The sequence below is a fragment of the Mirounga leonina genome, unplaced genomic scaffold (assembly GCF_011800145.1).
Source record: "Mirounga leonina isolate KUSES-001 unplaced genomic scaffold, KU_Mleo_1.0 Mir_115, whole genome shotgun sequence".
Lineage (NCBI taxonomy): Eukaryota > Metazoa > Chordata > Mammalia > Carnivora > Phocidae > Mirounga > Mirounga leonina.
In genome coordinates this window covers 13,906,734-13,927,700 of record NW_023270268.1, presented here as the reverse complement: position 1 = coordinate 13,927,700, position 20,967 = coordinate 13,906,734, and the positions used below count along the sequence as shown (strand labels likewise).

General features: G+C 38.6%; 1 protein-coding gene across 13 annotated transcripts in view; it reads left to right on the top strand.

The window, feature by feature from the left end:
- Positions 1–20,967, top strand: part of RBMS3 (RNA binding motif single stranded interacting protein 3) — a 739,797-nt gene that overhangs the window by 48,027 nt on the left and 670,803 nt on the right. The gene's annotated exons all lie outside the window — the stretch shown is intronic.

Below are 20,967 nucleotides of genomic sequence, written 5' to 3'. Positions count from 1 at the left end.
TTCTTTTTTTCTTTCTTTTTTTTTTAAAGATTTTATTTATTTGACAGAGAGAGACACAGCGAGAGAGGGAACACAAGCAGGGGGAGTGGGAGAGGGAGAAGCAGGCTTCCTGTGGAGCAGGGAGCCCGATGCGGGGCTCGATCCCAGGACCCCGGGATCATGACCTGAGCTGAAGGCAGATGCTTAAGGACTGAGCCACCCAGGCGCTCCAGGTGTTTTTGGTTTCTAATTCCACAACATATTATATATATTTCCTATATATAATTCAATTAAAATTTCTCCAGATTTTTGAAGAGAAAAGAACCCTTTCTGATTTTAGGTCGTTGGCATACCCACATCCTCATGAACCACATACAAGTGTAAGCATATGGGCTTTAAGATGTATATACAATTCTCCTGAGCTCATGGTATAATTAAAATTTGGACGGGCAGGTGGCTAAGAGGTCCCAGTAATTTATGGTGTTGCTCTAATATCAGAATCTAAAATTTAAAAATCATGGCTGATTCTATAGTCAGTATGTGTCCAATGTATATCCAGTGAAAGCCATGAATTAGTTCCCCATGAATTTATTAAAAGACTTAGAATGAAATTAAAAGAAAAGAAAAAGAAACCAAAAGAAATATATATTAAGAGTTGATTCATAGAATAGCATCGTAGAAAACTGGCCAAAGTTTAGAGAAATCTCTTATCCTCTGCCCTGCGTATGTCCATAGGCCACTGCACAGTATTGACTAGGCAGATTTATCATTGTCTCAATTCACTAATCCAAAGAAAATTAAGTGTTTCAGTGTGCCATTCCTTGAGCAAGCATAATGCTTAATTAAGCACAGACCCAGCATCTGATTGATGAACTGGTCCTCTACTCCCTCACAGAAATTTTAAAATGTTGTTCCTGACCTAAAGAAACCGTGATTGAATCGGAAAATTTGAACCCTTTGTCACATTCACAGGATACTTTAAAAATGTATTCATTCCTCCAACTTCTAGAACGATTCATCCTATGCAACTATTCTAATCTTTGTGACATTCACATCATCCTCAATGACGTCTAATAGACTAGGCATTCAGCGCTCAAAGTCTCCACACCATAGACATCAAGCAGTGTCTGAACAAAGCACCAACTAAATACTTAGAATGATTGCTTATTTGGGCCCTGAATACCTGAAGTTCAAGTATACCGCTATGTGGTATTTTGGTCCCTATTTCTCCATTGTAAAAATCTGCCTTCCTGGATTCTCATTGTCCTGTTTTCAGAGTGGGTGTTTGTTTATAGGTGCCAGTGTGGTTTGTAATTCCAGTTATGTTTGTCACTCAATAGCTTCTGCATTCAACCACCCCTGTACTGGATACACTTTGGAATAAGTAATACTTAATAAGTAATATTTTAAGCTAAACTGCTTCATCTAATTTATGAAATCATTTGGGCTGGAAGAGTCCTACAGTGACACACCTAGTGCATCCCCTGTTCTAGAATAGTGGGATGGATTTTTATTGTCTATAAAATCCATTCTGGGTGGGTATCTATTCTCAGCCTTCATTATCTCCAGCGATAGCAATTCCACAGCCTCCCTTGGCAGCCTTCCCTATTGCTGAACTGGCCTTGCTTATTAATCCTATAATAATACCTTATGTTCTCTAAATATTGAAGCAGTACCTAAGTTCCCCCTGCTAACTCATTCTTCCCTGCCCACCCCGTGAAATGCTTCTAGAGGAGGAATAATTATGTAAGCACACAGCACCAAATGGTGTGTTGTACAGCCTTGTCCTGAGGCATTCCGCAAGGGGCTTGTTAGGATGGACATTGTCAGTCCATAGAAAATTAAGCTATTAAATCTGCAGCACTGGGGTGGCGATTGAATTGCTTGTGCCGCTGGGATGAAATTGCTTTGCAGACATATGAATTTCACCACCAGTGGTGTTCTTCCCTTCCTACGTGCTCTAATTGTAGCATTAGATTAATGCTTTGATTTGGGGGCTATCTTGGCATGTTTTTGCTAGTGCGGGGATGAGGGCATTGGCTGGACCTGTCCTAGGAGAGTGTGGTCCAAGAATTGACCCAGAAAAAAAATGGGGGATGGTGATTAGATAAGGAGCATCCTCATCCATTTTTCATCCATCTGTGCACTACCCATTGTTGGCACTCTTACCTCTTTGACTTTCTTTGACCATTTCTGAGCTCCCAATACACAGCCTCTGGATTCTTTGCTTGTGCTGACAAAGAACTTGGGACTTTCTTCAGAGGATTGCTCTTGGGCTGCTGGAGAGCTGAGTTGCCTTAGAGCTCATGTCTTCTCTGGTGTGTATGAAAGCCCAGCTCCTTTGTCTCAGGTTGGGATAAACTCTAACATGCAGCTTGCAGCCTCTAATTCCCTAGTGGGATCAAACTGAAGCTACCCTCTATAGCACTTCACTAGAAAAACTACTCCTGCTTGGCTTTTTACCCATTCCTGTTATGCTCCTCCTTCCCCCCCCCAACCACCCCAACCGAAGTCCTTACCAGTTTATCCCAGGAACACTTCTTTAATAAATCTTGCCCATCCTCATCTTGGACTTCGCATGTAGGGAACCAAACTCAAGACACCAGTCCTTGTTCTGTGATCTGCCTCGAATGTGGCCGTCAGACTCCTTACCCTCATGTGGTTAACTAACCTGTTTCCATAGAACTTTTCCCACAATAAACATCTCATCCGCTCTTGGAAATCACAAGTTTTGTTCCAAGACTGTAAGGAGCTTTTTCCAAAATATTGCTTTGAGTCACTTGAAACGGCAAAACTTACTTGGTAGTCAAACCCCAAATGTCTCCTTTTTTTTTTTTTTTTTTGGTGTTTTCCTCAAGTGCTACATCCCTCTTGTGTTCCTTGTGAAATCAGCTTGTTCATCCATTAGAGCATCTGCTATGTATTGCCTCTTGCCTCCAATTACAGAATTTGTCTGATTCTCAAACTGGACTGTGAATTCTTTGGGGGGAATAGCTGGTTATCAGAACCCATGACAAGCAACTTGTGTGGTGTCTTCTTTTCCAGAGCTGTCCAGTGGTTGCTTGCTGCCTTCTTACTGATAAAAGAACTTACATACATCTATGTTTGTGGTAAAGTACTTATGGTCAGTTCGCTTTGATTAGCCACTTTTGTTTCAGTTTATTCAACTCAGCTCCCAAAACATTGTCTGATTTGTCTCTTTTAAGTTCAATAAAATTTTTATCCCATACCAGTAAATATCAGAATAAGCAAGGACCGACCAATGGCAAGGTAGAAAGGAAGTGATACATTTGGGGACAAAACAAGAACCAGTCATGATCATCCTCTTAACTCCTTTTGTTCTTTCCCTTGGGTCTTTATCCACAAATAAAACATGTTTTCTAGTCTGTTCTGTGTGTGTGTTTCTCAAATATTTAGGAATATTTCTCAAATACTTAGGAATCGTAACTGAGAAACATACTTTATTTTAGAGGTGAATATCTTTCTAAGAATGAAAGCTGACCTGAATGTAATGTCTAATTAGCGTAGGGGCACCAAGGACAACTTGCCTGGTCATGAATGTTCCAAAAGCTATGACTAAAATTAAAAGCACAGTCATTGTGGTGGCAATGTCTCCTTCAGTTCTAAATGTTTTAAGTGAATATCTGAAACATCCAGTTATGTGCTCTCTTTGTACATATACCCTGCACACCGTTGGTGCTCCACAAATGTTTTTTTTCCAATTAATATTGAATAAATAAAATAATGATGAGACAAATCTGATACCCTATTTCTTGTAAGTACAAAAACCTATTTTCCAAATACATAATTGATAACACTGAAAAATAAATAAGGATGTTGTATTTATGTTGCATGTTTCTGCAGTCATTAGCAGGCTGATTTTGAAATGAGAATTCAAAGTATAATTAAATAATGACATTGTTCTACAATGACTTCATACCCTTGTAGACTAGCATATGATTTTACTTATTATTATTTTCTCAACTACTCTCTAAAACATGGAAAATTTTCAGTAACAAGAAATAAATATTGAAACATTTTAGTAATAGGAGAACATAACTTTTTACTCAATGACCATGTACTTTTTTTTTTTTCCATTTGGTTGTTATCCTCTTAAATTAGTATACGTGGCAGTGTCTGGGTGGCTCAGTTGGTTAAATGTCCAGTTCTTAATTTTGGACCGGGCCATGATCTCAGAGTTGTGGAATCGAGCCCCATATTGGGCTCTGTGCTCAGCCTGGAGTCCGCTTGAGAGTCTCTCTCTTCTTCTCTCTCTGCCCCTACCCCCACTCACACTCACATGCTCTCTCTCTCAAAATCAATAAATAAAATCTTTTAAAAAATGTGTTTATGTATGTGAGGATATAATCTATGTGTATAGTAATATTTGCATATACTGCTTTTGTATCTGAGAGAAAAGAAGGAAAACAGTCTTGGCAAACTCCCAAACTGTTACTTAGTGTATCTTTAAATCAGTTGTCTGCCCCTGTCATGGAATGACACTACCTGGTAGATTATTTCCTTTACTCTTATGGCAGAAGGTGAGATAGTCAGTGGCCATGGGCATTCAGGACTCTCTTAAGGTTGTCTGCCCAATTAGGAAGCTGTGGCAATAGAACACAGTGTCAGCACCTGTAACATTCAGTGTGGGGTTAATGACCTAAAGAAGTCATGGAGCTCCATAGAAAATATACATTAAAAAAAAATTATGCTCCATGCACTCATGCACTCATTCTTTTTTAACTCTAGACCATACTGGAGAGAGGGCAATCAAAACGAAAGAAAACTACTTTCAATCCACTGGAAAATTTAACTCTTAAATTTGTAATGAAGCTACACTTAAGGCAATTTGGCAATAGTCCCTGTCCTCTGTTGGCACTTTCCCCTGTAAATGGGGTGCATGAGTCTTGAAATATTCAACCAAGAGTGATGCACCTGACTAAGTCGTGCCTCCATCGCGTAGCTGTCGAAGAACAGAGGAGCGCAGTTACCTTTGTTATTTTGGTTTAACTAGGCAATGATCTTTGCCATAACTGACAGCTCTTCATAAGATAGTCTGACAACCCTATTTAGTTTTAATTTATGTGAGGAATACCACCCCCAATCCAGTGGAGCAAGGAAATATGATAAAAGGGCAGTCAAGAGTTTAGTGCTTCATCGGAAAGACCTGGATTTGTATCTAGCCCCATGACCTTGAGCAAGTTGTATACTTCTGTGTCTTATTTTCCTCATCTGTGCAATGGGACTATATTAGAGAGTTATTGTGGGAATGAAAATCAGAACAATTATGTCAAAAATGCTGAACACAGTACCGGACACCTAGCATGTACTCCCTCCCAGTGTCCTCCTTAATAATACGGACAGTAGGGGCGCCTGGGTGGCTCAGTCGTTAAGCGTCTGCCTTCGGCTCAGGTCATGGTCCCAGGGTCCTGGGATCGGGCCGCATCCGGCTCCCTGCTCAGCCGGGAGCCTGCTTCTCCCTCTCCACTCCCCTTGCTTGTGTTCCCTCTCGCTGTATCTCTCTCTGTCAAATAAATAAAAATCTTTAAATAAATAAAAAAAATAATACAGACAGTAGAATTCTAGTTGTTGCATATCTTCTTGTTTTTATTAGCATGATTATGACCCAAGCCTTTCACAATTCCTGTTTGCAATGCAAATATAATTTAGTGGTTCTCATTCATTCCATGATTGAAAGTAATGATGTCTTCAAGCACATGAGAAAATTAGGAGGCTAGTCTGCTTGGAATTATTTTCTATTACTAGTTTTGATTAAATATTTTCTTAAAGTAATCTTTTGCATTATTTAGCAGTTTGTTTCTACCCATCGTAAAAGAAAGTTTGTAAGGACCCTCATGTCTCTATATTTTTAAGAAAGAAAAAGTGGTCTGTTTTTAAATCCACGTTAATAGTGTTTTGCTTTTGTTGTTGTTTTCTGCAGCTGTGAGGTAGCAGATGATAAATAAAAAACTAATATTTCCAACTATCTCAAAAATAAAAGTCTGTGACAGACTAAATATGGGCTCAATGAGGCTTAGGGATGATTTGTTCTAATTAGATATAAGGTAAATGTTCCTGCAATTGTGACTTTTATTAAAGTCAGAACATGTGATTGTTCAAGCTTTCCTGCATTGCCCTTTTAAAAAATCATTTGAAAATATTTTGGGTCTGCTGTCGCTGAGACAATATGGCTTGGCAGTATATTGGTAACTTAATAAGCTCACCACATTTGTCATGCAGAAACTGTTCTTTATATGCAAAGCTGTCAGACAGATTGAGTATATAATTCTTCTTCGCATGAAATAATATGATAAAACTCCAGTATCAAATTGAATGCTGTACTAGCATTTGGAATCTTTCATGCATAGGTTGGAATTGTTTCACAATGGAAGTATTGTTTGATGACAAATACTCTTTTTGTAGCATTCATCAGTTACGTTTTAATAACAAGCATTATCCTCCTGACTGTAGGTCTGCCTTTTCTGCTGTTAACAAACTGGAAAATAAATCTGCTTCTCGGTTATATTTGACATTTTTTAAATGGTTAACTGCTACAGTTAGACTACGTGATCAGTGTTGTAGGTGCTTCCATTTGTCCCACAAAAGCCTAACATACGTGATTTTGCCAGTTTTGTGATAGAGCAGATGATATTTACCTCTTCCCTGGTTTTGATTTAATCTCCAATGATAATGCTAAGATATTTTAAGTCTCAGCTCACCACAGAGGAGAAGCGCATGTGGTATAGACCCATATAATGCATGTTGGCATGAGCAGGGGGGAAGCAGCAGCTATTGTGGACAGAGCCCCTGTGGCAAATTCTAGAAGGTCTGGCTTTTGCATTTTGTTCAGTGGTGGACATCCTCAAAAAACCAGCCCACCCATGTCAGTTTCAAGGGGCTAAAAGGGAACAAAATCGCTACAAATATGCACACAGCAAATGTACTTAAAGCAGCTCTTTGCCAAGCAAGTTCCTGTTACAGAGTGGCCCCGTGCCAAAGCTCTTCCAAGCACTCCACCGCTACTTAATGTATTTGGTATGTGGGAGAAACTCGTAACTCTGGGACTGCCCATTCATTGTACAACGTCCGTCACGTCTGAAGTGTGAGCATTCCAAAGCCAAAGCCGTGCAGCCACCCAACCGAGGGCTCCACAGGGAGATGCATTTTCACGGGGAAGGGTTTAAATGGAGTAAAAAGAGACCAGAAAGTACATTTGTGAAATTTGTGAAGACCTCTCCCTCTCCCTCCTTCTCTTCTCCCTTTCTCCCTCCTCCCCCCTCTCCCTCCATTCCTTTCTAAACTTCCTTCTCCCCTCTCTCTTCTTCACCCCCTCTCTGTCCTCCTCCCTCTCCCTACCTCTCTCCCCTCCTTTCTCTCAACTCATCCCTCCCTGCCTCCTGGCCTCCTCTTGCCTTCTCTTTGGTTTTGTTTTTTATTCTGTTTTATTTTTGAAGGGAGCTCTGTTCTGAATGTATTAAAAATTATTATAAAATATTCACGGAGGTTCTTAGGCCTGGGCTTGGCTAACCTTGATTTTTCAGCTGATCAGCCTTTCTGGTTTTTCTTAACAAAGGAAAACCAGATCTTTTGCATCCCATAACTTCATAGTGAAGCCTCCATCTGGAATGAATTCGGTGTCTTTAACAAATATGTGTTCTCTATTCAAAAACCAACTAAAAATAGTGCTCAAACAAGTCAGAAAAAATATTTTGACATTTTCTTCATGTTTTGTGTGGAAGGCACAGTTTGAAACGGGATTTCTGTTAATTTTCTCAGACTTCAGAGTCGATATACTTTTGTGAGCATGTACAATCTATTCTGCTCAAGGATGTGTTCTGATCCAAAACACAATATAACACTTGGGTTTGTTAGCAAGGCACCATACTTATCAAAAGTCAACCTTCACATAAAACTCTAATACAAGTATCCAAACGAAATGGGCCATCATGGTCTGCTGACACACACCAATACTGATTTTTCTTACATAGTTTTACATGAGGAAAGGCAAGCCAGCCTGTGAGGTTGTGTATACAGCCCGAAGGACGAACCATCCTGGATGGCGGGGACTTTAGTACCAGACCAGAGGACTGCCTTCTAGGAAGGCTGAGCCCGTCTTAGAAACATAACCACTCTTATAATTTATTAATCAACTGCCATGCGTCAGACATCATGGAAGTGACTTTATATACATCCTCCCATTCAATCCTGTAAGGAAGTTATTAGTCCCTCTATGATGAGGAACTGAAGCTCAGAAAGCTTAGCAGATTGCCAAAGGTAAGCTCAGATCGATACTAGCAGGCGGATAAATACTAGCAAAGATATTCAAACCCAGGCCTGACACTGTCTACCTTGCCTTTGTGTTCATGCTTAGGAGAGGAAAAAGTGGCACGATCATGATCCTTTTGGCCAAATCCAGATTTAAATAATTAGAAAGAAATTAAGATCAGATTCCACATATCTTCTTCCTTTTCCTAGCCTTCTAACACTATTTCATGTGTTAAAGCATAGCTTTGGAAAATCTGAAACTGTGTTTTTGAAAAGTGCTATCGTTATAATTTTATTGTAACATGCTTACAATTCTAAAGTGGATGGACATTTACAGAGATGTGTATAACTGAATGAAAACATTGCTATCACAGTATTAACTTCTAGCAATCTAGCATATCGTCCTAGAAATAGCTGATAAAAAATGTGGAAAAATTCTCCCAGCCGATCAGAACTATTTTTCCTATTAGAGAAATGGTCACTGTGTGGCCTGAGTGATCCACAGTCTTGGGACTATGCCAGAGAAAATGATGTTGTAGATTTCTGTGTGTTCTGATGTTAGATGGAGCTGCACAGAACCGAGGGCTGATGTAATGGTAAAACCACCTTATAAGCCTAGGGCACAAATGCAAAGCAGCCTCACAACACCGCTAATCTCTACCAGTGCTTAGTGTTTCCAGGATCATATTTAAGGGACACATTTTTTTGCAAGCTCGATCTTTTCTAAATTACATTTAGGGTACAAAATAGTATCTGATCGGGGCGCCTGGGTGGCTCAGTCGTTAAGCGTCTGCCTTGGGCTCAGGTCATGATCCCAGGGTCCTGGATCGAGCCCCGCATCGGGCTCTCTGCTCGGCGGGAAGCCTGCTTCTCCCTCTCCCACTCCCCCTGCTTGTGTTCCCTCTCTCGCTGTGTCTCTCTCTGTCAAATAAATAAAATCTTTAAAAAAAATAGTATCTGATCATTGTGTTTTAGGAAAGAACTAGCTATTTGAAAAATGAACAAGTCCACTGACTACCTGATAACCTAGATTAGAATGAAGTCTTTTATTCTGGCCTCCCCATTTTTGAGATGAGAAAACTGAGTCCCCACACTATTCAGTAATAGGCCTAAGACCTAAGGACAGTTAAAGATGGAAGGAGCTGGGAACAAACAACAAAAAAAAAAACCACCTGCTTTGGTCTGTGCTCTTACCTCTGACTAATGTTTGGCCTTCTTGAAGCTTTTTTGAGTAAGCTTCACATCTGTTTTGTCTTCGATTTGCATTCCTTTTTATGTGCCAGATAAAATACGGAATATCAATCCAACATCTTAAATATCATGAGTCTTAGAATACATTCTATACCTTGTCTGCGAATTCTATAAAAGCAAATAAAATGTTTTGTACTTTACAGATTGATGTCAACTGAGGCACAAAAAAAGTCATGGGCTTGCTATCAGCCCAGCACTGTGTGCTCAGTACACCATAGAGTAGAGTCTCTCCGAGAAAGGTTTAGAGTAGTGGTCGTTAGAGTGTAATACCCGGACCAGTAGGTTCAGCATTATCTGGAACTTGTTAGAAAAGCAATTTCTCAGACTCCTCCTTGGACCTACAGAATCAGAAACTCTGTGGGTGGGGACTGGCCACCCGTGTTTTTAAAGCTCACAAGCTAATTCTGATGCACATTAATATTTAAAAGTTGCTGGTCTATTTATGTAGATTATACTGGTCCAATATATATCCTTTCTCCCTTCCTTCCTTCCTTCCTTCCTTCCTTCCTTCCTTCCTTCCTTCCTTCCTTCCTTCCTTCCTTCTTTCTTTCCTTCCTTCCTCCCTCCCTCCCTCCCTCCCTCCCTAATACATATGTACCTTAGATTTTTGTTTTTGCAGAGTTAATGCCTTTTAAATATATAGTTATTAAATAACCACTATATCAGGCGTGAGTCTGCACGTCCAGGGTAGTTCAGAGCCAACTTTGTCACCCCTTTGTGGATCAGTAGACTAGCATCATCAATTTTGATATGACTCTTGGAGGGTGTTTTCCTTGCTAATTTCAAACGATTGCCTCCCCTGTTTGTCTCTGCCACACTTATTACTAATTGGCATGTTTGTTGACACCCCTCATGGAGAGGTCAGCCATTGTAGGCTGGACGGCTCCTTGCGATCCTTTCACTCTTGCTGTTCTCTCCCTGCCTATGATCCCTCCCAGGCAGGAGTGTGGAAAGGGATGAGTTAGTTGGGACAGCCTGTTTTCTCTAGACCCCCTGCCATAATTCCTCCAGAGATAAGTAGGGAGACATCGTCCTCAAGCTCTAGAGCTAAAGTCCCTTTTCACCAACACTAAATTCATGTCATTATCCTTGTCTGGCTGAAGAAAGACTAAGACAAATGGCATTTGCAATAGAAAAATCTTGGGGGCAAGGGCTTTGGAGTGTGCCTAATAAGAGACCACTTGTTCTCTCTGTCAGTGTTTCCTGTGTGATGTGAGTGCCTGGAAGTGGCTGCAGGTCCTGACAGATGCAGAATTTCTGATTTGCATTTCTGATCTTTGGTTGTCCAAAAATGTCTGGAGAGGACTAGGCTGCATAGTTATTAATCATGATTATTAAGCAATGGGAGAGGAGAGAGCCTCATGGCTGTTATTTAACTCCTAGAAGCCCTATGAAATAGATAGGCCTCAAGTAAACCTTATCTTTTTTTTTTTTTTTTTTTTTTTAAGAACAGGGTAATGTTGTCAGGAAAGTCACATATTTCTAGTGGTGGTGGTGGGGGGGGCAGTGGTATTAAATAAACAGTTGCCTCCCAACTGCAGTTCTAAGAATTCTAGCAAGAGCCTCTATCTAAGATAATATGTTCCTGACAAATCAGAGATGCCAGAAATTCCTTTTACAGAGAGGGAGAAAAATGAATAAATTAGAAGAAGTCCTGAAGTAAAAATGCCTTGAGAAGAGATGAACTGTTCACTTAGAGTCACAAAACAGTACAGAGCTCTGATTTCAGATGATGCTCTGGGAAGGGGAGGGTACCTTTTGTTGCTTGCAGGGAAAAAGAAAATTAGAGTACCCAATTAGAAAATGACCATCAAGGCAAGAGATGGTACAGAAAGATAAGATAGAGCTGGACATAAACATTATATCTTGTATTTTCGCTAAGGACAAAGTCTACTCACAGATTCCTTCTGTCAAAGCAATGTTCTCCAAGTGATGGGCCCAATCCTCAGAGTAACATCAACTACATATAGGGACAGACTTAACCGAGTTTGTCTGTCTTCCCCAAGGACTAGTTACATAATTTGAAGGTGCAGTGCAAAATGATAATGTGAGGACTCTTATTCAAAAATCGCTAAGAATTTCTAGACAGCAGAAGCAGACAATGAAACCAAAGGTGGCGTTGTTCTAACTAAGGAGCCTCATGCACAAGCCTCAAGCCCATGAAGACTGTTTTCCCTTCACTAATTTTTCTGAAGTATTTTCCTTTTTTTTTTTTTATTGCGGTGCATCACCACTGGAGTGCTATCTTATGACAGAATGAGATTTGTTCAAGTCTTTTTCCAACATCATGTATTAAAATTCTCTCTTGACTTAAAGGACAGTTTTGAGAATGGAGGGAATACCATCTCTCGTGGCCCAAATCAACTGAAAGTTTACTGTGTCTCAAAATCTGCCTCTTCCTCATATTCTTTATAGCATTAATTCCAAGTTTGTATTAGTGAGGTTTGGCAAAATGCCAATTCTTTTCTTCTGTTCAAAAGTCAAGTGTCCTTAGAAGAGAGGAGTACTTTTTGCCCAAATCCATCATATCAAAGGCAAAGCTGGTCTTACAACAAAATCTCCTAACACCGAGTATACTTTTTAGGAGATGGTCAGATGTCTCTATTTCCTCCATGTGCTCTGTTTTTCGCTTTGCTTTGCTTTGTTTTTTGGTTTAACGAGATTGTATCAGTGTTTTAGTGGCATAACAAAAATAATAGCAAATAAAATACATTTTGTGTTTTTGATCATCTCATACATATATAAATATCTTTTTAAGAAATAGAATAAGCTACTGCATTGAAATACCACCTTACACCAGTTAGAATGGCAAAAATGGAGAGGGAAAGAAACAACAAATGTTGGAGAGGTTGTGGAGAAAGGGGAACCCTCTTACACTGTTAGTGGGAATGCAAGTTGGTACAGCCACTTTGGAAAACAGTGTGGAGGTTCCTAAAAAATTTAAAAATAGAGCTACCCTATGACCCAGCAATTGCACTCCTGGGTATTTACCTCAAAGACACAGATGTAGTGAAAAGAAGGGCCATATGCACCCCAGTGTTCATAGCAGCGATGCCTGCAATAGCCAAACTGGAAAGAGCCGAGATGCCCTTCAACAGATGAATGGATAAAGAAGATGCGATCCATATATACAAAGGAATATTACTCAGCCATCAGAAAGGATGAATACCCAACTTTTACATCAACATGGATGGGACTGGAGGAGATTATGCTAAGTGAAATAAGTCAAGCAGAGAAAGTCAATTATCATATGGTTTCACTTATTTGTGGAACATAAGGAATAGCATGGAGGACATTAGGAGAAGGAAGGGAAAAATGAAGGGAGGGAAATTGGAAGAAGAGATGAACCATGAGAGACTATGGACTCTGAGAAACAAACTGAGGGATTCAGAGGGGAGGGGGGTGGGGGAATGGGTTAGCCTGGTGGTGGGTATTGAGGAGGGCACATTCTGCATGGAGCACTGGGTGTTGTGCACAAACAATGAATCATGGAACACTTCATCTAAAACTAATGATGTAATGTATGGGGATTAACATAAGAATAAAATTAAAAAAAAAAAAACTAATGATGTATGGTGACTAACATAACAACAACAAAAAAGAAATAGAATAAGATGAATCCTTTTTGAATAGATTAAAAGCTATCTTTCTTTGATGTTTTTAATCATATTTTAAAAAATTTAATCATATTCTTCTATGTCTTATTAGTTTGCCACTTGTGAGATATCATTTTCATAAGCACCATGCTACCCTTTCAGTGAATAGAAGAGCTAACCACTGGCAATAATCCTTTTGGCTCATTAGAGGGAAATAAATAAATAGTGTTTTTATACATAGGCATGTATAAAGTAAATAAGCAGTAAAATATTTCATTTATATATATGCAATTAAGTTTAGAACTCGTAAGTTCATAAAAGTGATATTAAGAAATATCGAAGAATCAAAATGTTTCATATGTTCTCTCATTTAGTTTTCAACGTTCTTTTTTTTTTTTTTAAGATTTTATTTATTTATTTGACAGAGTTTTGAACTAATGTATTTTTGTTCTCATTGGTTTCCATGACTTGTTTAAATTCTTCTTTGATTTCTTGGTTGACCCAAACATTATTAAGCAGAGTGGTCTTTAGCTTCCAAGTGTTTGAATTTCTTCCAAATTTTTTCTTGTCACTGAGTCCCAGTTTTAAAGGATTATGGTCTGAGAATATGCAGGGAATAATCTCAATCTTTTGGTATCAGTTGAGACCTGATTTGTGACCCAGTATATGGTCTATTCTTTTTTTTTTTTTTTTAAAGATTTTATTTATTTATTTGACAGAGAGAGACACAGCGAGAGAGGGAACACAAGCAGGGGGAGTGGGAGAGGGAGAAGCAGGCTTCCTGCCAAGCAGGGAGCCCGATGCTGGGCTCAATCCCAGGACCCTGGGATCATGATCCGAGCCGAAGGCAGACACTTAACGACTGAGCCACCCAGGTGCCCCTCAACAGTTCTTTGAAGTAGATATTATTACCCTTTTTACAGAGAGGGAGATTCAAGGAAATTAAGTTATGTTGCCCATTTTCACTCATTGGAGTGTTTGAATGCAGGTCTATATTAATTCTAAAATCCATACTTTTTCCATACCACCCTACAGTCTCAAGTAAAACATTTTTACTTTTTTCTAAGTATTTCTATTCTATTATCCCTCTTTATCCCCACTCTTTTATATTTAGTAAGCCATGTAATAATCACCCCGTTTGGCCAAGTTCAGGGAAGTGAGGTGACTTGCCCGAGCTTGCTCAGTTCTTTAGGTATCCGTCAGATGCTAGCATGCTGCAGAAATGACCCCAGCTCTATTACGGCCCTAGACCGTGCAAGCTCTGCTTGGCTTCCCCTCCTGTTACTACCATTAACTAACTAACAGAATACATTCATCTTAAGTAGTTTACAGTTCTGTATGGGCCCCTACCTATTTAGTGTATATAGAATTATTGTTTTCCAACTCCCACCATCTAAAATAATTATTACCCTCAAAGAAGGAAGTAAACTATAGCCATTTTCATTCTGAGAATGTAGAACTCAGCTCTTCATTTTAGGGACCGTGCCAAACACTGCTAATTGGATTTCGTTTAACTGGATTAAAACCAAAGAGGCATTTTTTCCCCCCTCTTGTCTGTGTAACTTCACCCTTCTTGTTTAATCTTCATAAAACATCATGTGTTTGGTAAGACAGCATTTTTGGAACTGTAATTGGGATAGCTGGTGACGCTCAAGAAGTCTGAAAGTAGTAGCAATTTCTGACTGAGATAGGGAGATGCATTCTCACAGTAATAAATTGAGAATAGATCGTACTGAATTCTGAGTCATTTCTAAGAACGGAGGCTTCAAATGTGTACAGAAAATAGATACTTGATTTTTTCACCAGCTGACTTAGTGGCTTATCCTTGGGGATTTGAGACTTAGTTCTCTCTACCACTTATAAGTATAGTAAGAAGCTGACCATTATAAAATCAACTTTGGAAGCGGTTTCCAATGGATGGAAAGTGGTGAATCTTTTATTGGTGTTAGTATGTTTTTAGATGATTTATTTTTGTATTTGGAATTTGCAAAAAAAATTAATTTCCTTGTGCCTTACCCATTGTTGTGTGTTAACCTTGTTTCTGTCTCATTTCTATTTGAAAGTTTGGGAATCATTGAAAAAAACAAAGTATCTTATAAAGTGTATCTTCAAAGATCACAGCAAAATAATTGGCTAACTCACGACTTATATCACAAAAACACAATGGATTGATTAGCTGTATGCCTGGGATATTACCAAGTGTGTGAGGAATCTATTTCCATAGTTGTCAAAAATATGTCAACCTTGAACCTTATGTTTTACGCCTATTTTGACCAATTGCATATATAAGTGTATGTTAAGATTTGTAAACTGTGATTTAATCATGCAGTTTTCACACATTGTAGAAATAGTTTATGCATTTGAGGATGAGTTGGAGAAGGTCCCCTTAAGCCCCTTTCACTGTAAAATTCTAATGTAATAAGCCTAAGTTTGTAAGATGAAGAAAGTATGGAAAAGCCAGCAACACCTTTTGTTGGGCTAATTTACTGATGGAAAAATTGATTTACTGGCTTGCGTTAAAGGGGAGACTAAAATTTTAATCAGATGAATGTTATGTATTATGTTTAAGCTATGTTAAAAGTTGGGCTATTAGGGAACTGGTTTCTCATGTAGTTGCTGTTCAGTAGGAGAACAGTTTCTGAAATGGTGAGGAGTTTGTATCTGTAGATATAACTAGATTCATTAATATGCTGGCATCCATTTTTTTTAATCTGATAAAGCAACATGTAAAAACAACTTAAGAGAGAATATGCATGAGTCCAATAGAGGTTATGATTTCTGGTCCTGGCAAACTATCTTTTGGAAATGAATATAAAAGATGTGTTTTGACACTTCTTTGTCTCTTAAAATGTAGCCAATTACCTGCAGAAATTATGTGTTTTCTACTTAAGTCTAGCCATACCAACACGGATAAATGTTGCTAAGTTTAAACAAACTATTTTCATTGACAAAGAAGAACAACGCAATTTAAAAATCTTAACGTTTTTGGTCTGAGTGAGTAATTTGAGGAACTTTTAAAATAAGGTTTACTACATGAAAGATTATTTTACATATCTGTCTATATTTTATAGTTTCTCTCAAGTAGAATGGCTATTATTTTCCTCTTTTTATGAGTCTTTCTTTGTACATAATATCAAGCTAGAGAAAAAATTTTCCCAACTTCAGAGATAGATGCTGATATTTTCCCCAATGGATTATCACTTATGTCTTGTTAGGAATGTTGGTGAATTGAAAGCACCGGGGAAAGCTGGTTCTAACTCATTGTTCCTCAAAAACACCTCTATTTTTAATGGTTCCTGCACAAAACAATGAATCAGTTATAAGGCTATAAATTTAACTTTTCTTCCACCTTGGATCCTAAGGTCATAGCTGGTAAGGGCCAGAACCTAGATTGGAGGTGAGACCATCCTTCCCATTCTCTACTTTGCTGTAATACTTAGTGGAATGGGCTGCAAGCAGGTCCTTTCATCTCCATCATTGTTGTTCTTTACTACAATGATGTGCTTACTCAGAACTGTGCTGCAACCATACGTATGCTGTGCTCCCATTTCACAGATAAGGGCATGGGGAAGTGTGCAGTTAAGGTACTTGCCTAAGGTCATACAATGATGGGTGGCGAAGCTGGGATTTGAACCCGGGTCTCTTTCCCAAGTCTATCATTGCCAATACTGATCTCAGATGGAAGAAATCACATTTTCTCTCTTCCTTCCTCCCTTTCTGTGCCTCTTCTTTCTGTCCTTCCCTCTTTCCCTTCTTTTCCTCCTTCCCTCTCTTTCTTCTTTCCTTTCTTGTGTCCTTCCTTTAAAGCAAAGAAACCAAACGCCCTCCTGTTTATAAATGGAAGCCTTTTCTTATCATTTTTATCCATCCATTATTTCTTTTCTTTTTTTTTTTTAAAGATTTTATTTATTTATTTGAGAGAGAGAGAATGAGAGAGAGCACATGAGAGGGGGGAGGGTCAGAGGGAGAAGCAGACTCCCTGCCGAGCAGGGAGCCCGATGCGGGACTCGATCCTGGGACTTCAGGATCATGACCTGAGCCGAAGGCAGCCACTCAACCAACTGAGCCACCCAGGCGCCCATCCATTATTTCTGAAGCCATGCTGGAGACCAGGTCCTGTGCTAGACCCCATGGAGTGCTAAACTGTTTTGCATACTATCACATAACACTGTGGTCTGTAGAGCTTTATCACACAATAGCAATCGTTTGATTCCTAGAAGATATAAGACACCGTCTCCTAAAAACTTACATTTCCCTTAACTAAACAGGGGCAAATTAAAATCGTCCTTGGTTCTGTTTCAGTTCAGCAGTTCTGAATCTTTTTGGGAATTGCTGGTAGAGAGCAGGTTCCCAATCATAGCTACTGTTCTTAGTTTCATAAGGACTATTCTGTCTATAAATGGTATTCCTTTGTTGAGGCTGATGTCTTAAATGCAGTCCAAAATCAATTAGCCATCATGTGCAACCAGGCTACGCATTAGAAAGGTAACATTTCTCTTTTGTGTGTGCTGCCAGTATTTGGCACCTAAACCACAGGGTATGGAATTGGGATGGTGATTGTTGCTTTTCTGGAAGTAGCTTAAACCAACGATTTTTGTGTATGTGTTTCCCTTTCTCTCCTCCCAAAAAGGGTAATTTAAATTTGTCAACATTCAATCACAGAGGAAATAAATAAAATAGGTTATTTTGCAATCTCTCCTTAAAGGACTTCTTCAGAAAACACAGACACCCCCAGTGGCTGTTTTCTCTTACCTCCTGGCTCAGCACCTGCTGGAGCTTTAACTCCGACAAGTCTTCTCTCAAAGGGCGGTACGATTGTTAATTATCAAATGTCGAATTTCAACCATCCTGCAAATACTACTTAGCCAACTGTGATGGCAGCAATATTTGTCTTGTTAAAGACCCTGAAGTTAAATTACTGCTGTACTATTTTCCTTCAAGGCCAACTTTTTGTTATGGTGGAAGTGAGCTATTTGCCTGGGGTCTCCTCATTCATCTGGACTTCCTTTATTATTTTAAATGATCCCATGAACGAAGGGGCTGCAATTTGCATGCTTTGTTCAATGAATTCTACCTGACAGTCCTGTCTATGATTTTCCTATGAGAGGAACAGAAAGACTGCGAATGAATAAATTGTCTCTTGAAAACTCACGGTTTTATCTACTCCTGTCACAGAAATGCGATAGATTTAAATTTTCTTGAGTGAAGGAGTGTTTGGTAACAGGAAATCTTATATTCTAACATTTTTGAAGAAAGAGGGGTATTTTCTTCTCCCACTCTTTCTTTTTTGCTTTTTTTTTCTTGCTCTTCGGTTCTGCTTTACCTAAAACCTTGATTTCTCCTATTGCTTTTATGGGGATTCCTCTGAAAGACATCAAATGCCTCCCTCCATAGGAAGCCTTTTCACAGGACACAGCTCTTTTCATCTGTGTGTTTTACTTGACTTGCATGTGGTTTTCTCATCCAAATGTAAAGCTCATCATGCTCTAATGCAACTTACTAGAGTCTCCTTGAAAATGCATGTTGTCAGACTTCTGTGTGAGTCTAATGTTTTAAGGGACAGGCTGACAATTCGTGGGCAGAGGAGACCATTAAGGAAAGAGGTTTGATTGAAGTCCTGACACAGATGTTGATGGCATAGTTAAAATGATTACTTTGGAGTAAGAAAAATGTTTCAGACTAATTAGAAAAATGGGTTGGTCATAGCCCCAGACTGTACATCTAGCCAGGGGAAGCCAGCTTTTTGAAACAGAGGCTGGAAAAGTGAAGATATGTTAAGATTGTGTCATTCTTTTATAGGAAGGATAGTACACAATTTAAAAACTATGAGTTACAGTTATATTGATGGTTTTTCTGTGAGTCTTTCGGCCTCTTATCTAGGTTGATTTTGCAAATTTGCTGACTGGGATTATGGGTGCAGCCATATTTAAGAAAAAGAAACGTGTGTGTACCTGGATTTGCCCATATTAATATAAATGAACTATCAGTCCAAAGGACCGTGTATTTACTTGCTTGCTGCTACTTTAAGGGAACGCAACATAAAAAAACACCAGCAGAAGACCTAGAACATAGTAGGGCTCAATATTTGTGTGTGTGCTGAAGCATCCAAGTGATGCTTTTGAATATGGCAAAAAGATAAGACCGTGACGTTTTGTTTCCAGTTTATGCTTTGGTTTTGTTGACCGTTTCTGATGTCTTGTGAACTCTAGTGAAGGCAATTAAATCTTGTAGAACATCTGAATTACCTTGGATGGGTCAGTTTGAGGATTATTAATGAGCATTGGCAGGGACATATTTTCAGGTCTTTCTGTATAAGCAACTTAGTTAAAATTTTACTTAGCTTCTAGAAAAGCTAATGTTTGATATTGTAGAGTTGGTGCTCTTAGTGCATAAAGAAAATATTACATAAAAGCATTCCTTTGGCCTGCAAACATAACATCTCAAAAGCTGTTGACTGTAACATTCTAACTAAGAATATATGAGAAATAAGTTCTTGCCGTATTTCAGGCTTTCCTTCTCTTTGTGTTCTATAAAGCCTAGTGGTGGATTTTTCAGTTAAAGCCTTCAGCTACATGAAAAAGGAGTTTCACCAAGAATGTTGGGAATTCCTTTGGTGCCCAAAAGGAAATATGAGGACTCTGGAGGCTGATGAGAGAGATGGAAAATGGGGAAGCCAGAAACATCGTGCCAATTCCTGCAATTTGCTTCATTTTCTTTTAAAGATGAGATCTGAAATTCTTTGAGAATTTTTTTCTGTTTTATGAAGCATAAGTTAACTTTCTAGCACTTTCAAGTTTAATGCAAGTTAATGTCCTTCAAGTGACAGATATGGATATGTAAGTGCATTCATTCTAGGCCTGTAATTTTTAGATACTTAATACATAGGTTCCATTTGTTGCATGCAGGTTGCAAACTAAAATTGATAGGAGAATGGTTAGGTTAGGAACCTGTTTGTTTTAATTTAATAAAACTAAACAGACTTGTAATTATTTTAAATTATAATCTATTTTGTATATTCTTGATAATTAAAGTTATTATCTATAGGATGTATGTGTGTGTGTGTGTGTGTATGTGTGTGTTCATGATAGGGAAAAAATGGCCTCTTGGGAAGAATGGCATTTTGACGAATCACAGGAAATAGTAAATTACGTGGATTCCACACAGTTCCCAAGGCTATGACAAAGATTTTACCTCTGAAATTCACAAACCAAGTCTGAAGGGAGCACGGATGGAATTACAATTCAAACGGTTTACTTTGGGAGGAATACAGGGAACAGAATTAAATTTTTTGTTTATTTCTCCAAACAAAACCCGTTGTGATAGCCACCCTCAAGAAGGAGAGAAATGTAAACTTTTATGATACATTTCTAGCCATGTGAAGCACAGAAGCATTTATTTAAGATGATGCTGGCCTTAAAAACGTTTAGGTTATAACAATCATAATAATAACTTACTCAAACATTTCAGGAAAAAAACATAACTGTACTGAATAAGGTTGACTATATACATGCAATGTAATGAAGTAAAGAGTAATATGTGAGAGTTCCCGATTTGTCCATACTTGCAATACACTGAGTCTCTTTATAAATACAGTTTTTTCCTTCAGTTTTCTTGTTTTCCTCTCATTTAAAGTCTTTTGGTTGCCTTGTCAGTTAGGCTAATTAAAGCTGAAACTAATTTCCCAAAGGGAATATTGAACTAAATTTCAGGGAAAATCATTTCCAAGACTTTTAATCTAGTCAAGAAATATTAATAATATGCAAGTGGGGTTATGCATAGAAGGAATACTATAAAATGCAACATTGTTCCTGGTGCATATAGTCAGACAAAACACTGCATTTACTGTCTCCAAAAAATGAAAGTTAATTTATGCAGT